Below are 24,334 nucleotides of genomic sequence, written 5' to 3'. Positions count from 1 at the left end.
CGTAAGTGTTCCAGGGTTATTTTTTGTTCTGCCAGCTTGAGTTCCCCATCCAAGCGAAGTCGGGCAAGTTCTAATTCGTGGAGTCTGGTTTTTTCTCTTTCTCGGATCTCTTCCAGGGAGAGATCCGCTCTTTCTTTAGTTGGTGCGGGGCTCGTTTCGGTTGTTTGTGTTCGGGGTACGGCCGTACCCGTTTCTGCCCAAGCTTCTAGGGCTCGTTTGAAGTCTTCCTTTGTGCTAAGACCTGTGGTTGGAAGTCCAAGTTCTATGCAATATTGCTTCAGTTCCCGGTGGTTGTAGTCTTCCAATTTTTCCATCTGGAATTTTTCCGTTGTTCCGCTCTCTATTGACATGGTTGTTGTGTGTGGTGGGGCGAGTGACTTTCTGTACGATTATGCGTAGGTTCGGATCCCGTCGCTGGCCACCAATGTTAGACGGGGACCCTGAGGGTCGGCCGGATACCGAGGGAGAGATCCCCGAGGGGGACCGTCTCCGGCGATCGTACAGACAAGTTACCTCCCTCCCCACAAACAGGCACCACACCAAGTCGAGTTCAAGGCTTTATATAAGGTTCTTAAGGCAAGGATATCAGCGATACAGGATATCTTGGACCCGGGGGTCCTCTCACTTCTAGTCTCTGTAGGGAAAGGGGGTAGCGGGACAGTCTTGGTACCGGATCGGTACAGGTAGTGGTAAGAGGCGAGCTCACAATCCTCGAGCTGGAGTGTCTATGGATCGGGCCGCGGCAGCGCCAGCAGGCCAAGGTGATAGTCTCATAAAGCAGAGGGCCGCGGCAGCGCCAGCAGGCCAAGACGATGGTTTCACGAGGCAGAGGGCCGCGGCAGCGCCAGCAGGCCAAGACGATGGTTTCACGAGGCAGAGGGCCGCGGCAGCGCCAGCAGGCCAAGACGATGGTTTCACGAGGCAGAGGGCCGCGGCAGCGCCAGCAGGCCAAGACGATGGTTTCACGAGGCAGAGGGCCGCGGCAGCGCCAGCAGGCCAAGACGATGGTTTCACGAGGCAGAGGGCCGCGGCAGCGCCAGCAGGCCAAGACGATGGTTTCACGAGGCAGAGGGCCGCGGCAGCGCCAGCAGGCCAAGACGATGGTTTCACGAGGCAGAGGGCCGCGGCAGCGCCAGCAGGTCAGGTCACGGATGAGTTCTTCTCGGGTCTCTCGACTCCAGGATACAACTGCCTTCCTGGTCTGGCCCTGCCCCAGTTATAGGTCTGGTCCCCTTTGATGTCCGGACCCTCGCGCCTGGGGGCCGGGAGGTCCGGGATGAGGGAGTCCAGACACCCAGCAGGGGGGTGGAGCCAGCGCCCAGGCGGCCTGGGGTGATCGACACCTGGCGGAGGAGAGCCGTTGACGATTCCTTCTCCCATTGACTCGCCAAGTGGTCACTCTGCCTCCTGGGAGGATGGTGGGGCCTCGATGTCGGGGCCGGCCGGGCCCGGGGTTAGGGTCGAGTTGAGGCCACGCGGCCTCGTGCTGCAGTGCCCCAAGATGGCGGCCGGGTCGATGTCGTGGGGTAGATGGTGACCCGGGCCAGCGGGGTCCGGAGCTGGTGTCTTGTAGTGGAGGGGTTGCAGGGTACTTCGGGTGGTCGTTTGTGGACTCTGGCTGGGGATGCAGGGAGAGCCAGGGTCCTGGTCCCATTGCGGGGAGGGGGGACAGCTCGAACATGCGGCCTGTCCAACAAGGAGTATTTAACTTTGTCTGCAACTGTCTCTGTTACTACTGGATGCATACGAAATATATATGTGAGTGAATGTTTAACTGCCTCTTTCACTGTGTGATTAGGTGTATTAGTGGCTCTATCCATTTATATGTAGCTATGTGAGTTCTAGTTTGGGAAGGAGACTAGATCTATAACTGGACATATGAGTTTGATAATCTGCATAAAACTCAATCAAACTTAAAACATCTCTTATTTTATATGCTCATTATTCCGTGCCCTACGGCCTACCTTCAGCCTATCTTAGGCTTGATTTGTATGTAGTAGAAAAAGAGTTTAAGAGTTGCCAATATGTTTTGAATGGCAACTCGGCTTAGTAGGAAACCTGCATCTACATATTGTACTGTAGCAGGCCCAAAACAAGTTCAAAGGCCTATGTTTGTGTGGATGACTTCACACTGTCACGTCCCCACTACATACCTGAATGAGGGCGTGAGTGCCAATATGGGTATATCAATGGATATCTAAGTAAGTACGTTTATATATGTCTGCATCTGTTAGTTTGTTTATGGGACTCTTAATCAGTATCTAAGGAGCTGCATGCATTGCTTACTGGCTGTGGTAGTGAGGTTTAGGGTTTTTAACTGTGTGTACAACTGCCTCTATTAGTGCTGGATCCAAAAGACCTATATTTGTCTGTGAGTGAATGTTTAAATGCGTCTGTCAGTTTCTGACCAGGTTTATTAGTGGCTCTGCCCTTTTACACATAGGTATGTGAGTTCTAGTATGAGTAGTCCTCTCTGACTGGGAAAATGGGCCTGCACGTGCAAATGTAACTCAATCAAACTTGAAACAACATGTCTTACATTTTAAGCTCAAAGGTCCCTACCAATGGCCAGCCTACTGCCTATCTCAGGGGTGACTTATATGTAGTAGAGGAAGACTTTAAAGCTTAGCAACATGTTTCCAATGTCAACTCGCCTAGCAGAAAAACTTCATATACATACTCTAATGTAGAAGCCTTGAGAAATGTTTAAAGCCCTAGTTCTGTGTGATTGGATATGTAACTAAGTATGTTGATACATGTCTGGATATCTTGGTTACTCTATCAGAGTCTTAATCTGTGTGTAAGGAGCTGCATGAATTGCTTGCTAGCTGTGTTACTGAGTATTGAGTGTTTAAGTCTGTCTGCAACTGCCTCTGTTACTGCTGAATTCATAAGAACTGTATGTGTGTGAGTGAATGTTTAACTGCCTCTTTCACCCGGTGAGTAAGTCTATTAGAGTTTCTATCTGTTTATACATAGATATGTAAGTTCTAGTATCAGAAGGAGACTGGATCTATAACTGGACATACGGGTTTGATAGTCTGCATGTAACTCAATTAAACTTCAATCAATCAATCAGGAGTTTGTTAAAGCGCGACTACTCACCCGTAAGGGTCTCAAGGCGCTAGGGGTGGGGGGGGGTTGGGAGGTGCAGGTTCCATTCCATCAAGGAGGGGGTCTGTCGAAGATCCAGGTTTTGAGGTTTCTTGCGAAGATGGGGAGCGATGTTGTCTGTCTGAGGTGGAGCGGAAGGGCGTTCCATGCTTTGGCCGCGAGGAAGGAGAAGGAGCGGCCTCCCGATCTGGTCTTTCTGGTGCGGGGGACCACAGCGTAGGAAAGCTGGGCTGATCGTAGGGTCCTTTGGGGTGCGTGGAATTTGAGTCGGCTGTTCAGGTATGCTGGTCCGGTGCCGTGGAGGGCCTTGTGTGCGTGGGTGAGCATCTTAAAGGTGATTCTCGCCTCGACGGGGAGCCAGTGGAGTGTGTGCAGGTGCTGGGAGATGTGGCAGTGTTTTGGGAGGTTGAGGACCAGTCTTGCGGCGGCGTTCTGGATGTTCTGTAGCTTGCGGATGAGGTTTTTGTTTATTCCGGCGTAGAGTGCGTTGCCGTAGTCGAGTCTGCTGGTGACCAGGGCGTGAGTGACTGTCTTTCGGTGTTCGAGGGGGATCCATTTGAAGGTCTTACGAAGGAGGCGGAGGGTGTGGAAGCAGGAAGATGAGACAGAGTTGATCTGGCGGTCCATTTTGAGCTCGGAGTCCAGGATGATTCCCAGGTTGCGTGCGTGGTCTGTGGGGGTTGGCGGGTTTCCGAGGGCGGTGGGCCACCAGGTGTCACTCCAGGCGTCGGGGTTTGGGCCCATGGTGAGTACTTCTGTTTTGTTGGTGTTTAGTTGTAGGCAGCTGTTTTTCATCCATTTGGCGACGGCTTCCATGCCTTCTCGAAAGTTGCGTCTGGCGGTGTTGGGCTCGTTGGATAGGGAGAGGATGAGCTGGGTGTCGTCTGCATATGACACGATGTTGAGTCTGTAGGTTCTGACGATGGGGGCAAGTGGAGCCATGTAGACGTTGAAGAGCGTCGGGCTGAGGGAGGAGCCCTGGGGGACTCCGCAGGTGATAGGTGTGGGGTCCGAGAGGAAAGGGGGGAGTCTGACCCGCTGCGTCCTGCTGGAGAGGAAGGAGCAGATCCAGTCGAGGGCCTTGTCCTGGATTCCTGCATCGTAGAGTCTGCGTATTAGGGTGCGGTGGGAGACTGTGTCGAACGCCGCTGATAGGTCGAGGAGGATGAGGGCTACTGTTTCTCCTTTGTCCAGTAAGGTGCGGATGTCGTCTGTTGCGGCGAGGAGGGCGGTTTCCGTACTGTGGTTTTTTCTGAAGCCGGATTGGGAGGAGTCGAGGATGTTGTGTTCTTCAATGAATGTGGCGAGTTGGCTGTTGATGGCTTTCTCGATGACTTTCGCTGGGAACGGGAGCAGGGAGATGGGTCTGTAGTTTTTGAGGTCGGTGGGGTCCGCTGAGGGTTTCTTTAGGAGGGGGGTTGACCTCGGCGTGTTTCCAGTCGTCGGGGAATGAGGCGGTCGCCAGGGAGCGGTTGATGGTTTGGCGGAGCATGGGTGCGATGGTGTTGGCGGCTCTGTTGAAGATGTGGTGGGGGCAGGGGTCCGTGGGGGCCCCTCAGTGGATTTACTTCATTGTCTTCAGTGTGTCTTCGGTGGTGAGGGCTGTCCAGTCATCAATCGCTGGTTTCCGGGTGTCGGGGGTGGTTGGTGAGGGTTCAGTGTGTTGGTTGTCTTCGTCGAAGTTGTCGTAGATGCTCTTGATTTTGTGGTGGAAAAAGATGCTGAGTTTGTCGCAGAGGTCTTGTGAGGGAGGGATGTCAGTAGACTCGCTGGTGGGTTGGGCGAACTCCTTGATGATGCTGAAGAGTTCCTTGCTGTTGTGTGCGTGGGTGGAGATTCTGTCTTCAATCGCTTTTTTCCTCGTTTCTCTGATGAGTTGATGGTGGGCGTTGGTGGCGGCTCAGAAGTTGTTGTGGGCTTCTGTGGATTTGGTGTTTCTCCAGGCCTTTTCGAGGCGGCGGCATGTGCGCCTGGACTCTCGAAGTTCGGTGGTAAACCATCTGGCTTTCTTGGCACGGGTATTGTTGTTTTTCTTGAGGGGGGCTATGGTGTTGGTGCTGTCCGAGATCCATCTATGCAGGGTTCGGGCTGCGGTGTTGGGGTCGTCGTTTTCCGCGATGGTTGGGGTGGAGTTGTTGAGTGAGGAGGTGAGCTGGTCATCGGTGATTTTGGTCCAGTTTCTTTGTGGAAGCAGGTGCTGGTGTCTGTGGATGGTGGGTGTTCTGAAGGTGAAGTGGACGCAACGATGGTCGGTCCATGGGAGTTCGGTGGTGTGGCTGAAGGTGATGGAGTTTCCTGTAGTGAAGAGGGGGTCGAGGGTGTGTCCTGCTGAGTGCGTGGGCTCGGTCACGATCTGGCGGAGTCCAATGTTGTGGAGGTTGTCCAGGAGGGATGTGGTGTTGGGGTCCAGTTGATTGTCGAGGTTGAAGTTGAGGTCTCCCAGCAGGGTGTAGTTGGTGGATGCGATGGCCTGCGGGGAGATAATGTCCGTGATGGAGTTGGCAAAGGGTCCGCGGGGTCCAGGGGGTCGGTAGATGAGGGTTCCTCGAAGGGCGGCGGTGGGGCTGGCCAGTATCTTGAAGTGAAGGTGTTCCATCAGTTCTATGGACTCGTCAGGGAGTGTGCTCAGGCGGAGGCTGGATTTGTGGACGATGGCGATTCCTCCTCCTGGGTGGATGGGGCGGTCCTTCCTGGAGATCTTGTATCCTTGGGGGATGGCGATGGCGATGTCCGGTCCCGAGGTGGTGTTGGTCCAGGTTTTGGTGAAGAATGCTACGTCTGGGGTTGTGCTGTCGAGGAGGTCCCAGATTTCTGTGGCGTGTTTGTGGAGGGATCGGACGTTGAGGAGGATGCATTGCAGGGTCTTCAGTTCGGTTGTGTTCTTGTGGGCGGGTTGTGCTGGATCCGTGTTCTTGGCGGTGCTGCAGGTGTGCCGGAAGCGGTGACAGCTGAAGGGTCCATGGGTGTCGGCTGGTGATGCTAGCTTGCAGTTGTTGTTGCAGCCTGGGTTGAGTGCGTGGAGTGCTGCTGGGTCGTAGCGTTGGCGGGGCGGAGGTCCAGGGTTCCTGGTGCTGGTCGCGGACGGGTCGCAGACGGGCGCAGACGTGCTTGCCTTTGATGCGCCTTCGGTGCACCAGCAGCGCGCCCGCAGCCCGCGGCCGCGCGAGTGAAAACGAGTGAAGGAGCAGAGGGAGAGAAAGGGAAATGGGCAGAAATAAGGCGCAAAAGAACAGAGGTGCAGAACGGTGAAAGATAGAAAGGGGAGAAAAACGAGTGAAGGAGCAGAAAGAAAGAAAGGAGACAGAGGTCCACTGGACCACCAGGGATGAGGCGCAGGGAAACCTGCGGGTGGAGGAGGGCCTCGATCACCAACACTCAAGAGTGCAGGGGCAGGGGCACCTCACTTAATGGTGGAGCTGCGAGGGTGGGAGAGCAATTTCACTGACAATGAGTCAGTGGTCTTGCTCGCCTGTCCCCGCAGTGGCCGCCATTAAGTAGGGGTCGGGGAGGGCTGGACAGCTGGGAGGCGGGAGCGGGGAGGGGAGCTGGATTGGGCCGGTCGTGCTGGGGGGGAGGAGCCGCGGGGGCAGCAGCGGCGGGGAAAGGTAAAGGGAGGAAAGAAGGGATAAAGAAAAAAGGGAAAATAGGCAGAAATAAGGCACAAAAGAGCAGAGATGCAGAAAAGAGCAGAAAGGTGAAAGATAGAAAGGGTAAAAAAATGAGTGAAAACGAGAGAAGGAGCAGAGGGAGAGAAAGGGAAAATGGGCAAAAATAAGGCACAAAAGAGCAGAGGTGCAGAAAGGTGAAAGATAGAAAGGGGAAAAAAACGAGTGAAAACGAGTGAAGGAGCAGAGGGAGAGAAAGGGAAATGGGCAGAAATAAGGCGCAAAAGAACAGAGGTGCAGAAAGGTGAAAGATAGAAAGGGGAGAAAAACGAGTGAAGGAGCAGAAAGAAAGAAAGGAGACAGAGATCCACTGGTCCACCAGGGATGAGGCGCAGGGAAACCTGCGGGTGGAGGAGGGCCTCGATCACCAACACTCAAGAGTGCAGGGGCAGGGGCACCTCACTTAATGGTGGAGCTGCGAGGGTGGGAGAGCAATTTCACTGACAATGAGTCAGTGGTCTTGCTCGCCTGTCCCCGCAGTGGCCGCCATTAAGTAGGGGTCGGGGAGGGCTGGACAGCTGGGAGGCGGGAGCGGGGAGGGGAGCTGGATTGGGCCGGTCGTGCTGGGGGGGAGGGGCCGCGGGGGCAGCAGCGGCGGGGAAAGGTAAAGGGAGGAAAGAAGGGATAAAGAAAAAAGGGAAAATAGGTAGAAATAAGGCACAAAAGAGCAGAGATGCAGAAAAGAGCAGAAAGGTGAAAGATAGAAAGGGTAAAAAAACGAGTGAAAACGAGAGAAGGAGCAGAGGGAGAGAAAGGGAAAATGGGCAAAAATAAGGCACAAAAGAGCAGAGGTGGAGAAAGGTGAAAGATAGAAAGGGGAGAAAAACGAGTGAAGGAGCAGAAAGAAAGAAAGGAGACAGAGGTCCACTGGTCCACCAGGGATGAGGCGCAGGGAAACCTGCGGGTGGAGGAGGGCCTCGATCACCAACACTCAAGAGTGCAGGGGCAGGGGCACCTCACTTAATGGTGGAGCTGCGAGGGTGGGAGAGCAATTTCACTGACAATGAGTCAGTGGTCTTGCTCGCCTGTCCCCGCAGTGGCCGCCATTAAGTAGGGGTCGGGGAGGGCTGGACAGCTGGGAGGCGGGAGCGGGCAGGGGAGCTGGATTGGGCCGGTCGTGCTGGGGGGGAGGGGCCGCGGGGGCAGCAGCGGCGGGTGTGGAAAAGTAAATTTTGCCATGTTCTGTGTCCCTACGTGTCATCCATCATATGTTATGTATGCATGATTAAATATGCATATGCATTCCCCATGTTCGATTAATGACGCAATTACAGTTGTGTCCACCTCTAGTATGCCAGTTTCCAGTCCTCGTGAATACTACGAATATCAGGCCTATGTAAAGCTACGTTGCCACGTTTCTCAGTGTGCACGTTATTCTATTATAAAGTCCCCGTTTCTAGGCCTCAAAAGGGCCTGGACACCAGATTCAGCTCCTGTCTCCTGAAGCCTCGCTGAGGAGCGATACAGCCCCCACCTGTATCCTCGACCCTTCACTTACTTCCTGCCTCGCAGTGCCCGGCCCAGCCTGGCTCAGTCTCTGAGTCTGCCAAAAGTATGTTATAGTTCCAGTTATCAGTTCAGTCCTCCTTCTCTGCATTCCTAAGCTACTGAACTGCATCAATAGTTTCCGTCATTGTCTAGCCTTCACGTCTCCACGTTAGAGAAATACTGCATTTAATGGTCATTTAATATTCTTCATCACGCACTACATGTAGAATAATGCATGGTCCAGTCTTAAGAATCAAGTCAGCCTTTCCCCTCCTAACTTCTAGTTTATATCAACATGTTCTCTAAACATCAGATACTAGATACTGTTTAGGTACATGTCGCCCTGACTCTCCAGACTTCAGTCTCTGCTCCTAGCACAGAGTTCATAGCCCCCAGCTTCTCCTAGTGATACGTCATTGCTAGTTTGCGCGCACCATCAGGTTAGAGGTCCCGGCTCCTCAGGTAGCCCCCTCCATGGTTTCCGCCCCATTCATGACATATCCTGTTACGTCTGTACCACATGTCTATGTATACGCCCGTTACACCTACTTTCGCCCTTATCTTTCGCGACTGCTACGCGTCACACCTTCTGCTCCACCCACTGCTACGCCTACTGCAATGTAATGCTATGTGTTTGCGTTATGTATATATGCTCATGTATTGTTATTAAAAGTCAGCGCGCTCATCCCAGATCCAGCCCCAGCAGCTGCTGGGCCCTGTCATCCTATTCCTATGCAGGTTGTCCTGTTCCTGTCCTTATGCTGTATTAAACCTGCAAAACTCCTACTACCTCGAATCTTGACTCTTATTTATTGAGCTATCTGTTATGATATATGTCTAGTCAAAAAGAGAGGTATTATTTATTTATTTACCACATAATGGCGCCCGAACAGGGACTTGCCCTTTCCCCACGCGTCGGTGAAGCCACGCCGACCCCCTGACCCTCTGCAGTCGTGACGGAACTCTTCTGTGCACCGGCAGATATTTCTGCTTCAAGTATCCCTCAGGCCCACGGAGGAGACGGAGGAGGCGGTCCAGCATCCAAACGAGACGGTGGAGGAACGCGGCGAGTCCCGACCAGAGCCCAAGCCAAGAGTCCAAGGTCCGAGGTATCCGGAGGCCCACCCGTAACTGAAGTCCGAAGTTCATCGTCCGTCGTCGTAGCAGTCCAGTCCAGTCCGAGGCTTTCCGTTCTTGCTGCCCGGTGAGTACCATTACTGGGGTAGTATCTAGACAGGGTCAATCTAAATTGACTCTGGTCCGTGGGTTGGTGGTACACAGACTCACAAACGAAGTGTTCACCTAGGTGGATACGGGTCTTGATGCGTCCCTTTACGGGACCGGTATGTTCCGTACTGTTTCAGCAGTGCATCCAGTAACTCTAGTCTGTTCCGTTCTCGAGAAATTCTTGTGTTTCTGTTCTCAGTATTCCAGGTAATATTCTGTCCGAACTGTTATGTTATGATGTTGTTCAATGTATTTCCAATGTCGTGGTATGCCTGAATTGTTCTCCAAATTGTTATTGTTTCTCGTGTATTGTATTGTGTTCCGATTCAAGTTTACAATGTCTCTCTTTTCGAGATTACGTCAGCTAAAAACTAGAAAGGGTTTGTTAGAAGAAGCAGTTCCTGTTCCGCCGAGGCACAGTCCAGGTCATTTTATGTATCAGAAGCATGGCATAAGCGCCATATTGTATCTAGATTTATGGGTAGAGTATACCAAACAGTTAGAAGAAAAGTATAGATGGCCCGTATCGGGTACATGGGATGCCGAGTGCATCATGCGAGTAGAAGAGGCATTATGGAAAAAGAAAGCCAGACAGTCACAGAAAGATGCCATCGAGTTATGGCGTAAAGAATCTCATAAAAGAACTGAAAAGGAAATCAGAAAGTCAGAATTAAGTAGAGAATCCTTAGAACGAGCACAAGAAAAAGAACTAATCGAGATAGGTGAACAAGTCAAAGTCGAACAGTCAGACAGACAGAGGCATGCCCTTATTAGGGGTATGTATCCTCTCCTTGCCGAGGGCTTGCCAAAAGCGACCCCAGAGGCATCCAGTAATTTCCCGCCACCATTAGTTCCGACCAAGCTACGTCACAAACAGACCGCAGCTGATATTTTTATTTCGTCCTATTTGGACGACACAGTCCCAGAATATGCAAATCCTGTTCGCGCTCCACCAGTCCCTGTAAATCAGGCACTTCCCGCTCCTCCAGACACCGGAGTACCTGTTACGGTACCCCCGGTCCAGTCCGTCATACAAGTCCAGCCTACATTTCCATTTCCCACTCTGCCAGGACGAAGAGCCTCAGTAGACCTAGACTCCAGTTTAGGGGCCGCAGGGGGAGGTACTCCTCAAACCCCGCCGCCACACAAGCGTTTAACGTTAGCCGAATTACATGCACAAGCGTCACAGCGTACGCCCAGACATCAGACTGTAGCAGAAATAAGAAAATCCCTTGCCGAATGCGGCTATGATCCAGTCCCAGGCGAGGATAATATGGTTTTATATTCATTCCGCGTAAGAAAGGTGGCCGAGTATCTAGTCACCTTACCGAATATGAAAGAAGATCTAGACAGAATATATCGTTTCATCCGTACAGGAGATGATCCAGAAAGTATTAGCGAGGCCATGTCTCAAAGGAAAGCCGAGATCCAGCTCATGATATTAAAGTTTCTGATCAATTGTCTAATAAGAGAACAAGATTACCCGTCTAAAGATCCGGCCGAAATGAAAACCCTGACAAGGTGGAGTGATAATATAGCCGAGGGTAAACACAAGACCGTCGGTGCTATGGAGAGTATGTACAAGAAAATCCGTAGAGAAATAATAAAGATACACGAACAACGTAAAGCAGCACAAGTAAGCGAGAAAGAAAGTAACTCTGATACTGAAGAGGTAGAGGACGAGAATCCCGCCAGAATAGCGTATGTAGGAAAATCTAGATTTCCAGATCGCCATTTACGCCTAGAACACAAGTCTACTTTCCATCATCCAGCGCCAGAACAAGGTTCTCTAGAACAAGTGTTTCAAGCTACCGATCACATTCTGAAATCACGAATCGGTTACAGTGAGTTAAGTACCATGCATGAACAAGAACTAGCCCGATCAGCAGTCCGATGGATTACTGATTCTACCACTTTTCCAGACGAAATAGTGGCACAAATGTTTCTGAAAATGCCCCCAGCCGAACAACGACTGGTGGGTATGTATATGATCCAGCACCTCATTACTCTGTATGAGGGTCAGCACTCTGATCCAGGCCCGTTACATGATGTCCTGAACGAGTTACTCCAGTATAGATGGAAAGGTCTAGGTACCGATTTAATTAGTGTCATTCTCGAGCAGCGTCACAAATATAGAACGTTTCTGAACCCGCATTTTGTTCATGTCTCACCCCCAGAAAGTAAACCATTTTACATGGAGAGACAGAATCCGTTACGAGAAGTCCACCCAGTCAGAGGAACGGGTGGCGAACTAGAACGAGTGTTTGTTTACACTCCGATTACAAAGATGGAACTCCTCGAGATGAAGAAATTAATTCCCTGTCATGACAAAGATCCAGCAGGGTTCCATAGAGAATTAAAAGACATGCTCCGTATGGGAGAATACACATACCCAGATATAATTAAAATGTTAAAGGTTCTGCTGCCCGCAGGGGTGTATGAAAAGCTCAAGGAAAAAGAATGGGAGGTGGGAGAGAAAAAGATCGATTGGGCAGTTCTAGAAGCCGAAGACAAGGCACGAGTACCAGGTACCGGCCTTGGAGATAAATGTAAAGAATTACCAGAATTATTGATACAAGTTTTACCCAGATTATTGACAACTAGAAAAGAAGACTGGGATGCAATCTCAGCCTGTAAACAGAAGCAAGATGAGGATATTAGTGATTTTTATTCTAGATTTGAAAAATGTTTCAGCATCAACAGTGGCCTCAAGACAAGTAGTGAGTCATACCCTCACCTTTTTGTTACTAAATTAGTCGAGAATTCAAGCCCACAAATTAAAAATCGAGTTTTGAAAGTCGAAAGTACCTGGCAAGCTAATACCCCGTCCCAGATGTTGCAAATGCTTCAGTATCACCAGAATAGAATCAGAGAAGAACAAGAACACGAGAGAAAACGTATGAAAGACACGAAAATGAAAGTACTAGTTGCACAATCTGTTCCTCAAGACAGTCAGAAGAGGGGTCCGAATCAAGCCAGTCATCCTGCAGCTCCCGTTAAAGGGAACTGCAATTATTGTAAACAGCCAGGTCATTTCATAAATGAGTGTGCAGTTCTGAAACACAACATAGCTACTGGTAAGACTAAAGAAAGACCACGTCCGCCTAGACAAGGACAAGTTTCACAGATTCCTCAGCCACAGAATGCACCACAGACAGTTACCGCACCGCAGCCTATTGCTGCAACACAGCATGTTACATCGCAGATGTACCAGTATGCACAGTCTGAGTATCCAGAGTACCAGCAGTATTCATGAAACAGCCTAGAGAGGGAGGTAGGCTTGCCTCTCATCGAGATACCTGTAGATCAAGAAGGTCCCTATGTTCATAGTCAAGTATTAGGGAAAGACAGAAAGTTTTTGATTGATACAGGGGCAAGTAGGACCACAATTAGTCACGCCGAAGTTCCAGGGGCTCCGCTCTCAGGCTCAAGAAATGTTTCCCTTGGATTTTCAGGAAAACCTATCGTAAATGAGATTTCAAAGCCAGTTACTCTAGAAGTAGGTCCATTGTCCCGCACTACTGATCTGTTACTTACTAAGTCATGTCCAGAAAACCTATTAGGCATTAAGACACTGAAAGAGTTGGGTGCAGTTATATGCTGTTCCCCAGAGGGAATACGATTGTTCCTACGTGACTTCAAGGGTCACTATGTATTACGAGATTTTGATTCAAGACTGTCTAATGTTCCGCAGCACTTATGGGCGCAAGGTCCAACTGATGTAGGTTACATGCAAATCACACCCTATCGTGTGACTCTCAAGCCAGGTGTAGTGTTACCACGAATCAGACAGTACAGATTGCCACCTGAGGCTGTAGCAGCCTTATCCAAAATTATTGACGAGCTCATGGCTCAAGGAGTGGTTGTAGAGACTGACTCCAACGTATGTAATTCTCCGATCATTCCAGTCATGAAACGTACTGATCCAAATGCACCCCCAGTATATCGATTAGTGATTGACCTACGAGAGCTTAATAAATGTATTATTCCGCAGTACCCAGTTGTCCCAGACATCTCTTCCCTATTGACAGCCATTGATTCCGAAGCCACGTTCTTCACTGTCATAGACCTCAAGAACGCATTTTTCAGTGTTCCTATTCATCCAGACAGCCAGTTCCTTTTCGGATTTTGTTTAAATGGAAGGAGCTATATGTTTACACGAGCTCCTCAAGGTTTCACAGAAAGTCCTAGTATTTACAGTCAAGCACTCAAGAGACAACTAGACAACATTCACATGCCAACTGACACTGCCCTGCTCCAGTATGTCGATGATCTACTGATCACAGCCCGTTCTGAACGTGCTTGCGAGCGAGCATCCCTTACAGTTTTGTATTTCCTAGCCGAGATGGGGCACAAGGTGTCCCCTTCTAAGCTTCAATTCTGTGTCCAGCAAGTGGTCTACTTAGGACACTTACTGTCCAAGAGGGGTAGGCAGTTGACACCAGACCGTATCCAGTTAATAGCGAGTCTTCCTCAGCCCAAGACCCAGAAGGAGGTACGTGCTTTTATCGGCCTTACTTCTTACTGCAGACAATGGATTCCTCAGTATGCATTTCTAGCCAAACCACTGATACGGTTAACGACACAGGAGGCAGCCGTATCGACTGTCCTCCCTTGGACATCTGAACATACACTTAGTTTCAATGAGTTAAAGAAAGCCCTATGCCAAGCTCCAGTTCTAGCGACACCGAACTACAGTAAGCCTTTTACACTTTTCGTTACTGAACGTGAAGGTACAGCATTATCTGTTCTCACACAAGATCAAGCAGGACAATACATGCCCTGTGCTTATTTTTCGAGCACATTAGATCCTGTAGCCCAGGCTCTGCCTGCGTGCCTCAAGTCAGTTGCAGCCACAGCCCTAGCTATCAGACAAAGTGATTCCATAGTCTTAGGACATACCTTGACAGTACAAGTTCCACATTCTGTGGAAGTTCTTTTAAACCGAACACAAACTCAGCACTTGACAATTGCACGTTTAACAGGTTATGAATTGACACTGTTCCAGCCACACATAGAAATCAGACGCTGCAACATTTTAAATCCTGCTACACTGTTACCATCAGTTAATTCAAATTCTGCCACACATGACTGTGTGGAAGTAGTTAACATTACGACAAAGCCAAGACAAGATCTGACAGATATTCCGTTACCAGATCCCGACCTGACACTTTATGTGGATGGTTCATGTATGAGAACTAGTACAGGAGAACTAGTCGCCGCGTATGCAGTGACTACTGACACTGAAGTTATTGAAACACACCGTATTGATACCCTGTCCGCTCAAGCAGCAGAGCTAGTTGCTCTGACACAAGCCTGTATACACGCCAAGAACTTGAAAGTTAATGTTTACACAGATTCACGCTACGCATTCGGAGTTGTACACGACTTCGGAGTGCTCTGGCAGGAGAGAGGTTTCATGACTTCTCATGGAACCAAGATTCAGCATGGTCTCCTTATTCAAGCTCTGTTAGATGCCATACACTTACCGACATCTATCGCTATCATGAAATGCAAAGCACATACGAAAGTCACTGACATTATTTCCCAGGGTAACGATCTAGCAGATCGCACAGCCAAGCTTACAGCACAGACTCCAGACATTCAAGTTAATCCGACACAGACACATGCTCCAGATCCGACTACATGTATGACAGTTAAGGACCCTACACAAGATGTCATAGATATCCAGTTACATGCTACTCCTGAAGAAATCAAGAAATGGTCCGAACAAGGAGGGGTCCAGACAGATCAAGGATGGTTAACAAAGGGTAGAGCCACATGGTTTCTCCCCGACTCTATGGTTCAAGTCATTATTAATACCGCACATAGTCCAGCACATTTAGGAGAAAAAGCTATGTTAGACAGTATCCAGAACATTTGGTTCAACAAGCATTTACGAGCTGCAGCCAAACAGAAAGTCCGTACCTGTATGATATGTTGTCAGTTTAATCCAGGTAAAAGTGTCCCGGTGGAACAAGGTGGATTCCAGCCCCCTGACCACCCTTTTGAAGTCCTCCAGATGGATTATATTCAGATGGAGCGATGTCGAGGTTTCAAGTATGTCCTTGTAGTTGTATGCGCTTTGTCCAGGTGGACAGAAGCATATCCAGTCCCAGATTACACAGCCGCGACCACTGCCAAGCAGTTGGTTCGTGAGTTCTTCCCCCGTTATGGACTCCCTAGAGTCGTATATTCTGATAACGGTCAGCCATTCTCATCTGAACTCATGAAGCATGTTTCCCTTTTGTTAGGGTACCAGTGGAAGTTCCATTGTGTACGCCATCCTGAAGCAGCCGGTCTCGTAGAGAGACATAACCAGACCCTGAAAATCCGTATTGCAAAAGTGTGTAAAGAAAAAGGTGTGGACTGGCTAGTAGCTCTGCCAGTCGCTTTGTTTTATATGCGCATGGTCGCACATTCCAGATCAGGTCTGTCCCCGTATGAGGTCGTTTTCGGCCGCCCCCCTAATATGTGGGGTACTCCTAGACCCCGAAGTATTACCGATGTTTCAAGTAATATGCTGACAGATTACCTAGCTTCCTTGATGTCTGCCCTCAACTCATGTCGTTCACAGGTTGCTGCCGCATTTCCAGACAATACCGAGGTGGCACCGCATGAAATCGTTCCAGGATCCATGGTGATGGTCCGCAACTTTGACAGATCAAGTCCGCTGGAGCCTCGTTGGAAAGAGCCCCGACAGGTCCTCCTCACCACCCGTACAGCCGTGAAGTTGGAAGGACGCAAAGGCTGGGTACACCTTTCTCATGTCAAACTTTTTAATGGACTGAAACCCGTCTTAAAGAACATTTCCCAGGATTTGAAGGATTGCCAAAGCATTGTTCTCAAGGACTGTCCCGCAAAAGACATTGCTACAACCCCTCCCCTGTTAGAGAAAACTCCACAACAGGAGTATAAACTAAAACTCCGGTCTAGTAAAATAAGTCAGTCAGTTTGATTGTCTAAGTCCTCCCCTAGGTGAAACGGTTAGACTGTTTCTGACATGTATAAAATAGACCCCCATAGTGAGAGAGTTAGTCAAAACTCAATCCGATGTATCGTTTTTCTATGTTTCATATTGTTTTCCAGCCTTATGATTTCCTGCACCAGTTATGCATTTTACCTATGTTTCCCAGTTTCACATGTAAATAAGTCTGCTAATGCTACAGTAGAGCACACGTTTAGTGACCTGCCCCCTCATGAACTCTCTTACCGCCTCGCTATGCGAAATAACTCATTTATCCGCATGTTACATTACTCACACCAGACCAGCAATGCCACTAATTGTTGGGTGTGTGGTCGACTCCCCCCTTTCCAGACCCCGAAGGGAGTTCTGCCACTTTTTCCTTATCCATTTTCACATAATGGTTCGTGTGGAGCATGGTCCACGTTAACGTCATCCTCAACAGATATGTCTTTTCTTAACAGTACATGTTTTCCAGACAAGCAAGGTCTTCCCCACAGAACAGGTTTAGATCTAGAAAATGAAGTATATAATCTAGGAAACTATTCTTCGAATTTCATGGTCCTGAATGTTCAGTCTGATACTACTCCAGACTTACCTGCTATTTCAGTACTACCAGTCAAAGGCGAATTATGTGTCCGAAATAATGGTTCCGTACATGTAGGACATAGTGATTGTACTACTATTGTCAAGTATAGTGACAGTGGGAAATCTATTTTCAAAGCTTCACGTCATTCTTATTTTATTTGTGGTCAAACCGCATATGTTCGTTTGCCCCTCGATTGGGAGGGAGCCTGTTACATTGCCTTCCTACTGCCACCAGTTTTTCTAGCCCCACCTGATTATCATAGAAATACACATCTAGTACACATTAGACATAGAAGGGAGTCCCCAATTGTCGATTATACTGAAACTGCTCTAGAACAGTATACAGATTTCAACAGAGGTTTCTTTTTCTTTATAGGACCTATCCAGAATAGTAAACTGATCCGTAGGTTAACCAGAACCCTCGAAGCTGTAGTAAATGAGACTGCCTCTGCTCTAGGTAACTTAACTGAAGAGCAATCTGCTATGAGATTTGTCGTTTTACAGAATCGTCTCGTCCTTGACGTCATACTGGCCGATAGGGGCGGGGCCTGTAGAGTCATCGGATCTAGTTGCTGCATTTTCATTCCAAATAACGCGCCGTCTGTTTATTCAGCTATAACCAGACTCCATAAAATTGCCCATCTGTTACACCAAGATCCAGGCACCTGGACGTGGTCCGGTTGGTTCTGGAATATAATTTCCGCATGGGGATGGAAAATATTGTCCTTCCTAGGTATTGCAGTAGCGATCATATTCAGCTGCTGCCTCTGTATACAATGTGGCCCTGCGATTTGCGGCATTTGTGCTACCTCTTGTATTCCTAGTCCCAAGCCCCGTTCTAAATCCCGTTCCAGGATAATTCGAGACGAGCAAATGATACTGTATGAAATGATAGATGGTATCATGAAAATTGATGTTTCCTGATGGAAACGTAGTGACAAGGAGGGAATGTGGAAAAGTAAATTTTGCCATGTTCTGTGTCCCTACGTGTCATCCATCATATGTTATGTATGCATGATTAAATATGCATATGCATTCCCCATGTTCGATTAATGACGCAATTACAGTTGTGTCCACCTCTAGTATGCCAGTTTCCAGTCCTCGTGAATTCTACGAATATCAGGCCTATGTAAAGCTACGTTGCCACGTTTCTCAGTGTGCACGTTATTCTATTATAAAGTCCCCGTTTATAGGCCTCAAAAGGGCCTGGACACCAGATTCAGCTCCTGTCTCCTGAAGCCTCGCTGAGGAGCGATACAGCCCCCACCTGTATCCTCGACCCTTCACTTACTTCCTGCCTCGCAGTGCCCGGCCCAGCCTGGCTCAGTCTCTGAGTCTGCCAAAAGTATGTTATAGTTCCAGTTATCAGTTCAGTCCTCCTTCTCTGCATTCCTAAGCTACTGAACTGCATCAATAGTTTCCGTCATTGTCTAGCCTTCACGTCTCCACGTTAGAGAAATACTGCATTTAATGGTCATTTAATATTCTTCATCACGCACTACATGTAGAATAATGCATGGTCCAGTCTTAAGAATCAAGTCAGCCTTTCCCCTCCTAACTTCTAGTTTATATCAACATGTTCTCTAAACATCAGATACTAGATACTGTTTAGGTACATGTCGCCCTGACTCTCCAGACTTCAGTCTCTGCTCCTAGCACAGAGTTCATAGCCCCAGCTTCTCCTAGTGATACGTCATTGCTAGTTTGCGCGCACCATCAGGTTAGAGGTCCCGGCTCCTCAGGTAGCCCCCTCCATGGTTTCCGCCCCATTCATGACATATCCTGTTACGTCTGTACCACATGTCTATGTATACGCCCGTTACACCTACTTTCGCCCTTATCTTTCGCGACTGCTACGCGTCACACCTTCTGCTCCACCCACTGCTACGCCTACTGCAATGTAATGCTATGTGTTTGCGTTATGTATATATGCTCATGTATTGTTATTAAAAGTCAGCGCGCTCATCCCAGATCCAGCCCCAGCAGCTGCTGGGCCCTGTCATCCTATTCCTATGCAGGTTGTCCTGTTCCTGTCCTTATGCTGTATTAAACCTGCAAAACTCCTACTACCTCGAATCTTGACTCTTATTTATTGAGCTATCTGTTATGATATATGTCTAGTAAAAAAGAGAGGTATTATTTATTTATTTACCACACGGGGAAAGGTAAAGGGAGGAAAGAAGGGATAAAGAAAAAAGGGAAAATAGGCTGAAATAAGGCACAAAAGAGCAGAGATGCAGAAAAGAGCAGAAAGGTGAAAGATAGAAAGGGTAAAAAAACGAGTGAAAACGAGAGAAGGAGCAGAGGGAGAGAAAGGGAAAATGGTCAAAAATAAGGCACAAAAGAGCAGAGGTGCAGAAAGGTGAAAGATAGAAAGGGGGAAAAAACGAGTGAAAACGAGTGAAGGAGCAGAGGGAGAGAAAGGGAAATGGGCAGAAATAAGGTGCAAAAGAACAGAGGTGCAGAAAGGTGAAAGATAGAAAGGGGAGAAAAACGAGTGAAGGAGCAGAAAGAAAGAAAGGAGACAGAGGTCCACTGGACCACCAGGGATGAGGCGCAGAGAAACCTGCGGGTGGAGGAGGGCCTCGATCACCAACACTCAAGAGTGCAGGGGCAGGGGCACCTCACTTAATGGTGGAGCTGCGAGGGTGGGAGAGCAATTTCACTGACAATGAGTCAGTGGTCTTACATATCTGTTATATTTAAGGTTTCTACCTTACATCTTCCCTGTTTCTCTGCCTCTGCTGTTCAGCCAGTGAGTATAGAATGTTAGTGTGAATATGATATCATGGGTATGTTTGGTATGCTGTGAGTGGACTGTCAGTTGGATCCTGGGCTGAGCAGCAGAGAGGATGCTCCTGGTGGGATTTTGATTACATATCTATTGGAATACCTATCTAACCATCTAAGAAGAATAAACTTATCACCTATAACCTATCCAAGGACCTTCTTTAAGCTTCTAAAGGACCTTCTTCAAGTTTCTTAAAAGTACTTTTATTCAAGATTTTACTCAAAACGAACCTACTTCAGGATTTTATGCCCTCCCGCCCCACCAGTATCCGTATTTCCCCGGACAGCCCATGGACAAGGCGTGTTACCTGCTTATTCCTGCCTAATTCCTACTGCCTGCTTCAAACAGGACATATGCTTCCTGCTACCTGCTTCTTTCTGCCTGGTTCCTGCTGCCATTGAGTATATGTTTCCTGATTCCTCCAGCCTGCTTCCTACTGGGTGTATGTTTTCTGCTGTCTGTTTACTGCTGCTATACGCCCTGCTGCTGTTTCCTCTTACCTAACTCCTACTACCTTTAACATATACCGCCATTTCCTGGGCTTGTGTTTCTTACTGCCTATGTCAGGTTGTATGCTTTCAGCTGACACATAGTCCCTGCTACCTTCAACAAGACGTATCCGTACTGCTTCTGATTACAATCACTACGAGTCAGGAATCAAACCTGTTACAGTATATGCAGTAAATGCAGGTGCGTTTTTACAGCATTTCAGCAGCCCATTCCATGACTAACAGTGATTTCTGACTGACTGGCAGACTACTGAACAGTGATTGCTCTTCGTGCTACTTATGCCATGTTTTTCATTGTGGAGGAGCTGCATTTACCTCTTAATGTCATTTGGATTGGGATTTAAAACCTTAGCTGTTTTTACATCTTGCGCACAAAACCTGCTCCTGCATTTAAATCAGCCTTGGGCATCTTTGAGGAACTGTCATGTTTTATTATGTGCAACATCGCTGAGGCCACATCTTTGTTGTGCTGTGATACTGTACCTTTTGCCTTCTCTTTATTACTGCGCCATTCTTTAAAAATAAACTGTTCCACTGAGATTTGAAATTCACATTCAGCGCATGCCACTCACCTTTAGTGGTCGCGCGATGTGTTCTTCATGACGTGCCTTCTCCTTTGTATCTGCTGCTGCTGAAAGATGCCCAGCTGTTTCAGCGTGTCGTGAGCCACCCGGCACCACGCTGAAAATGTGCCGCCATCTTGTAGTAGTTTGAAGCTATAAGCACCGTCTTTGTACTGCACTTTTGGAGCACAGTTTTATGACCAGTTCGTCAAACGTTTCCTCATCATTCTCGTGGAAAGGTGGTGTCTTCTCGCTGAAAATAGTGTCTTGGCCGAGGTACCGCTTTGTTTGTTTACTGTTTCTTGCTCAGCAGAATAACATGAGAACCTTGAACTGGTGGCATTTTCTTTCACTGTCAGTACCTCTAGCGCGGTGATGTGCACACCCTCTTCAAAAACCATCAGTTTTGTCTTTGGAGCCATGCTGTTGAGGTATCTCAGGGGGCAATATTATTACATTGCCTACATCCTCTTGCCCTCGAACTAGAGACGCTTTGCTGTTTTCTTTGTTTCCTCAATTCAACTTCACGCTATGCTGGCTCATTTTGCAACCTGTTTCACTCTCATTTTTAGCTCCTATATTTTCTACGTTTTCTCTAATGCTTATTAACACTGTTACATGTGTTGATGCTCATCTTATTCTACTGCAGTACTGCCATTTTATTCTGATGCATTTGTTAATGTATTTTTCTTGGCCTGCAGGCTTTCTACATTTTCTATTCTGTATTTTGATGTGGAGCATTTCTTCTTTTTCCTCGGTTCTGTACATGATTTTTACTTACAGTGCCTTTATTATATTTGTGCGCAGGTTTTTTATGTGGTCTAACTTGAGGTGTGACTGAATTTTCTTTGCTGTGTAGTTCAGTTCACCCAGATCGCACTTTTCCTGCAGCACCTTTTCTTGTACCTCCGATTTTTTCATGATGATACTTACAGTGCATTTTTTATTTAGTGCGCTGGTTTTCATACGTGGTCTAACTTGAGGCGTGACTGAATTTCTTTGCTGTGTAGTTCAGTTTACCCAGATCGCATTTTCCTGGTGCATTTTCTTTGTTCCTCTGATTCTTTACATGTGTCCATGATACCTACAGTTTTATTGTCATATTTTGCGCAGGTTTACTCATGTGGTCTAACTTTAGGTGTTACTGAATTTTCTTTGCTGTGTAGTTCAGTTATCCAGATCTCACTTGCCCTGCATTTTTACTTGTGGTCTAATTTAGGTGTGACTTTACTCTTATCTTCGGTGTGTTACAGTTTACACAGATCGCATTTTCCCTGCATTTAATTTTGGTGATTCTCTTTTTTGAGTTTTCACCATTTTCCCTTCTCTACATGTCTTCCTTTTGGTTGATTTGTTAGGTGTACGCCACCTGTTTCTTTCTTTACTTTCATTGCTTCCCTTGTTTCCTTCTTCCTGTTGCTGTGTTCAGTGGTTCCATACTTCTCGCTAGCCTGGCCAGTTGGTGTAGGTGTGGTGGTCACACTGATGCACTACTTCTTACTTCAATTTTCTCTGCTAAGGAAGGAGACGTGTGTCTTTTCTATTTTTGTTTTCCTTTCGTGCTGTATTAATTGTCATACTGTTCTCACTTTGTACTTTATTACATGTTTTCTTTTCCTTTATTGCTTATTTTTACATCACATTTCACCTTGCTTATTTTTAGTATGTTTTTTCATCCTTATGTGCATTTGCAATTTTTCTTCTGAAATGTTTAGATCTTATCATTTGCGCTCATGGATCCCTGCCCTATGGACTACCTTCAGTCTAGCTTAGGGGTGATGTTTATGTAGTGGACAGAGTTTAAGGGTTGCCAATATGTTTTGAATGTCAACTCAGCCTAGTACGAAAACTGCATATACATGGTGTATTGTAGCAGGCCCAAAACATGTTTAAAGGCTTATTTGTCTGCATAGATGACTAATCACTGTCACTTCTCCACTACGTACTTGCACGAAGAGGTCACTGCCTATGTGGGTATGTCAGTGGACAGATCTAAGTAAGTAAGTAAGTTGACATATGTCTGGGTCTGTTAGTTTGTGTATGGGTCTCTCAATCTGTTTCTAAGGAGCTGCATGAATTACTTACTGGCTGTGTTAGTGAATATTGGGGTATTAAACTGTGTGTGCAACTGCATCCATTCATGCTGGATACATAAGAGCTGTGTGTGTGTAAATGTTTAAGTGCCTCTGTCACTCTCTCACTGGGTGTATAAGTAGCACTATAACTTGACACATAGGTATGTGAATTGCAGTATGGTTAGGCTAGTGCCTCTGAAACTGTCACACTGGGTGTATTTCTGGTTCTCTGCTTTTCTAAATAGATAACTCAGTGAGTGCATAGATACATGAGTACATTTTTAACTGGGTATATTCCTTTGTAGGTTAATTTCGAACTCACTAAATTTGGAAGTACATGTTTTCCCTTTTAAACACATACATTCCTCCACTATTAACCCATTAAAGCATACGTTAGTGGTGATTTATATTTAATTGAAGGGAAGCTGAAGACTTTGCAAAGCTTTGTGAATATTAGTTTAACTAAGCAGTGTAAAATGCAGACACTGGTTCTGCAGTAGCATACCTTCCACATATTTTTAATTCCTTCTTCTCTGTGTTGCAGTCAGACTTAGAGTATGTCTACTAGTATATAATTTACAGATCCTACTACAGCTACAGCACTGAAGTGCATCCTTCCAAACAAATTAAATATAGCTATTGTGGATAGGCTTACGAAACTATATGTAAGACAGAAAAATAATCACTTCACTACTAACACATTTTTCAGTCACCTGATTCAAACTATATGACTCAGTACATAACTAAAATGGTTATTGTCTGTTTCATTATCGAAACACCAATGTGTCAGACTGTTTAAATGAATAAATTAGTTACTGTTAAAATGGTTTACTATTTCTATCAGCACTTCACTTCATATATAAACAATTATTTCAACCCTACAAAGGTATGTTACAGGATACATAACTAATATTCACAGCGTATTACATGTAACTGACTCTTATAAGGAGGAATATGTAGCAGCGCTTAATGACAACGAACTAAATCTGAGATTTACAAGCACGATCAGTAAAACATCTGTACACTATCTCGACCTAGAGGTCTTTGTCAAAGACAGCTCCTTGCAAACCAGACTTTACCGTAAGCCGATGGCTGGCAACACCGTATTACATGCGGCCAGCCACCACCCGAGAAGTATGATCAAAAACATCCCATTTGGGGAGTTTTTACACCTGAAAAGAAATTGCTCAGATCCCAGCGATTTCTCACAGGCCCGGGAGGAAGCGGTAACAAGGTTTGAAAGGAGAGGTTATTCTGGATCACTCCTTGCTGATGCAGCAAAGAGAGTAGATCAAATAGCAAGAAAAGACCTCATAAAGACCAATGTGAAAAAGACTGAAGAGGATAATA

The sequence above is a fragment of the Lissotriton helveticus genome, chromosome 2_1 (assembly GCF_964261635.1).
Source record: "Lissotriton helveticus chromosome 2_1, aLisHel1.1, whole genome shotgun sequence".
Classification (NCBI taxonomy): Eukaryota; Metazoa; Chordata; class Amphibia; order Caudata; family Salamandridae; genus Lissotriton; species Lissotriton helveticus.
Note: the sequence above shows the minus strand (reverse complement) of the source record.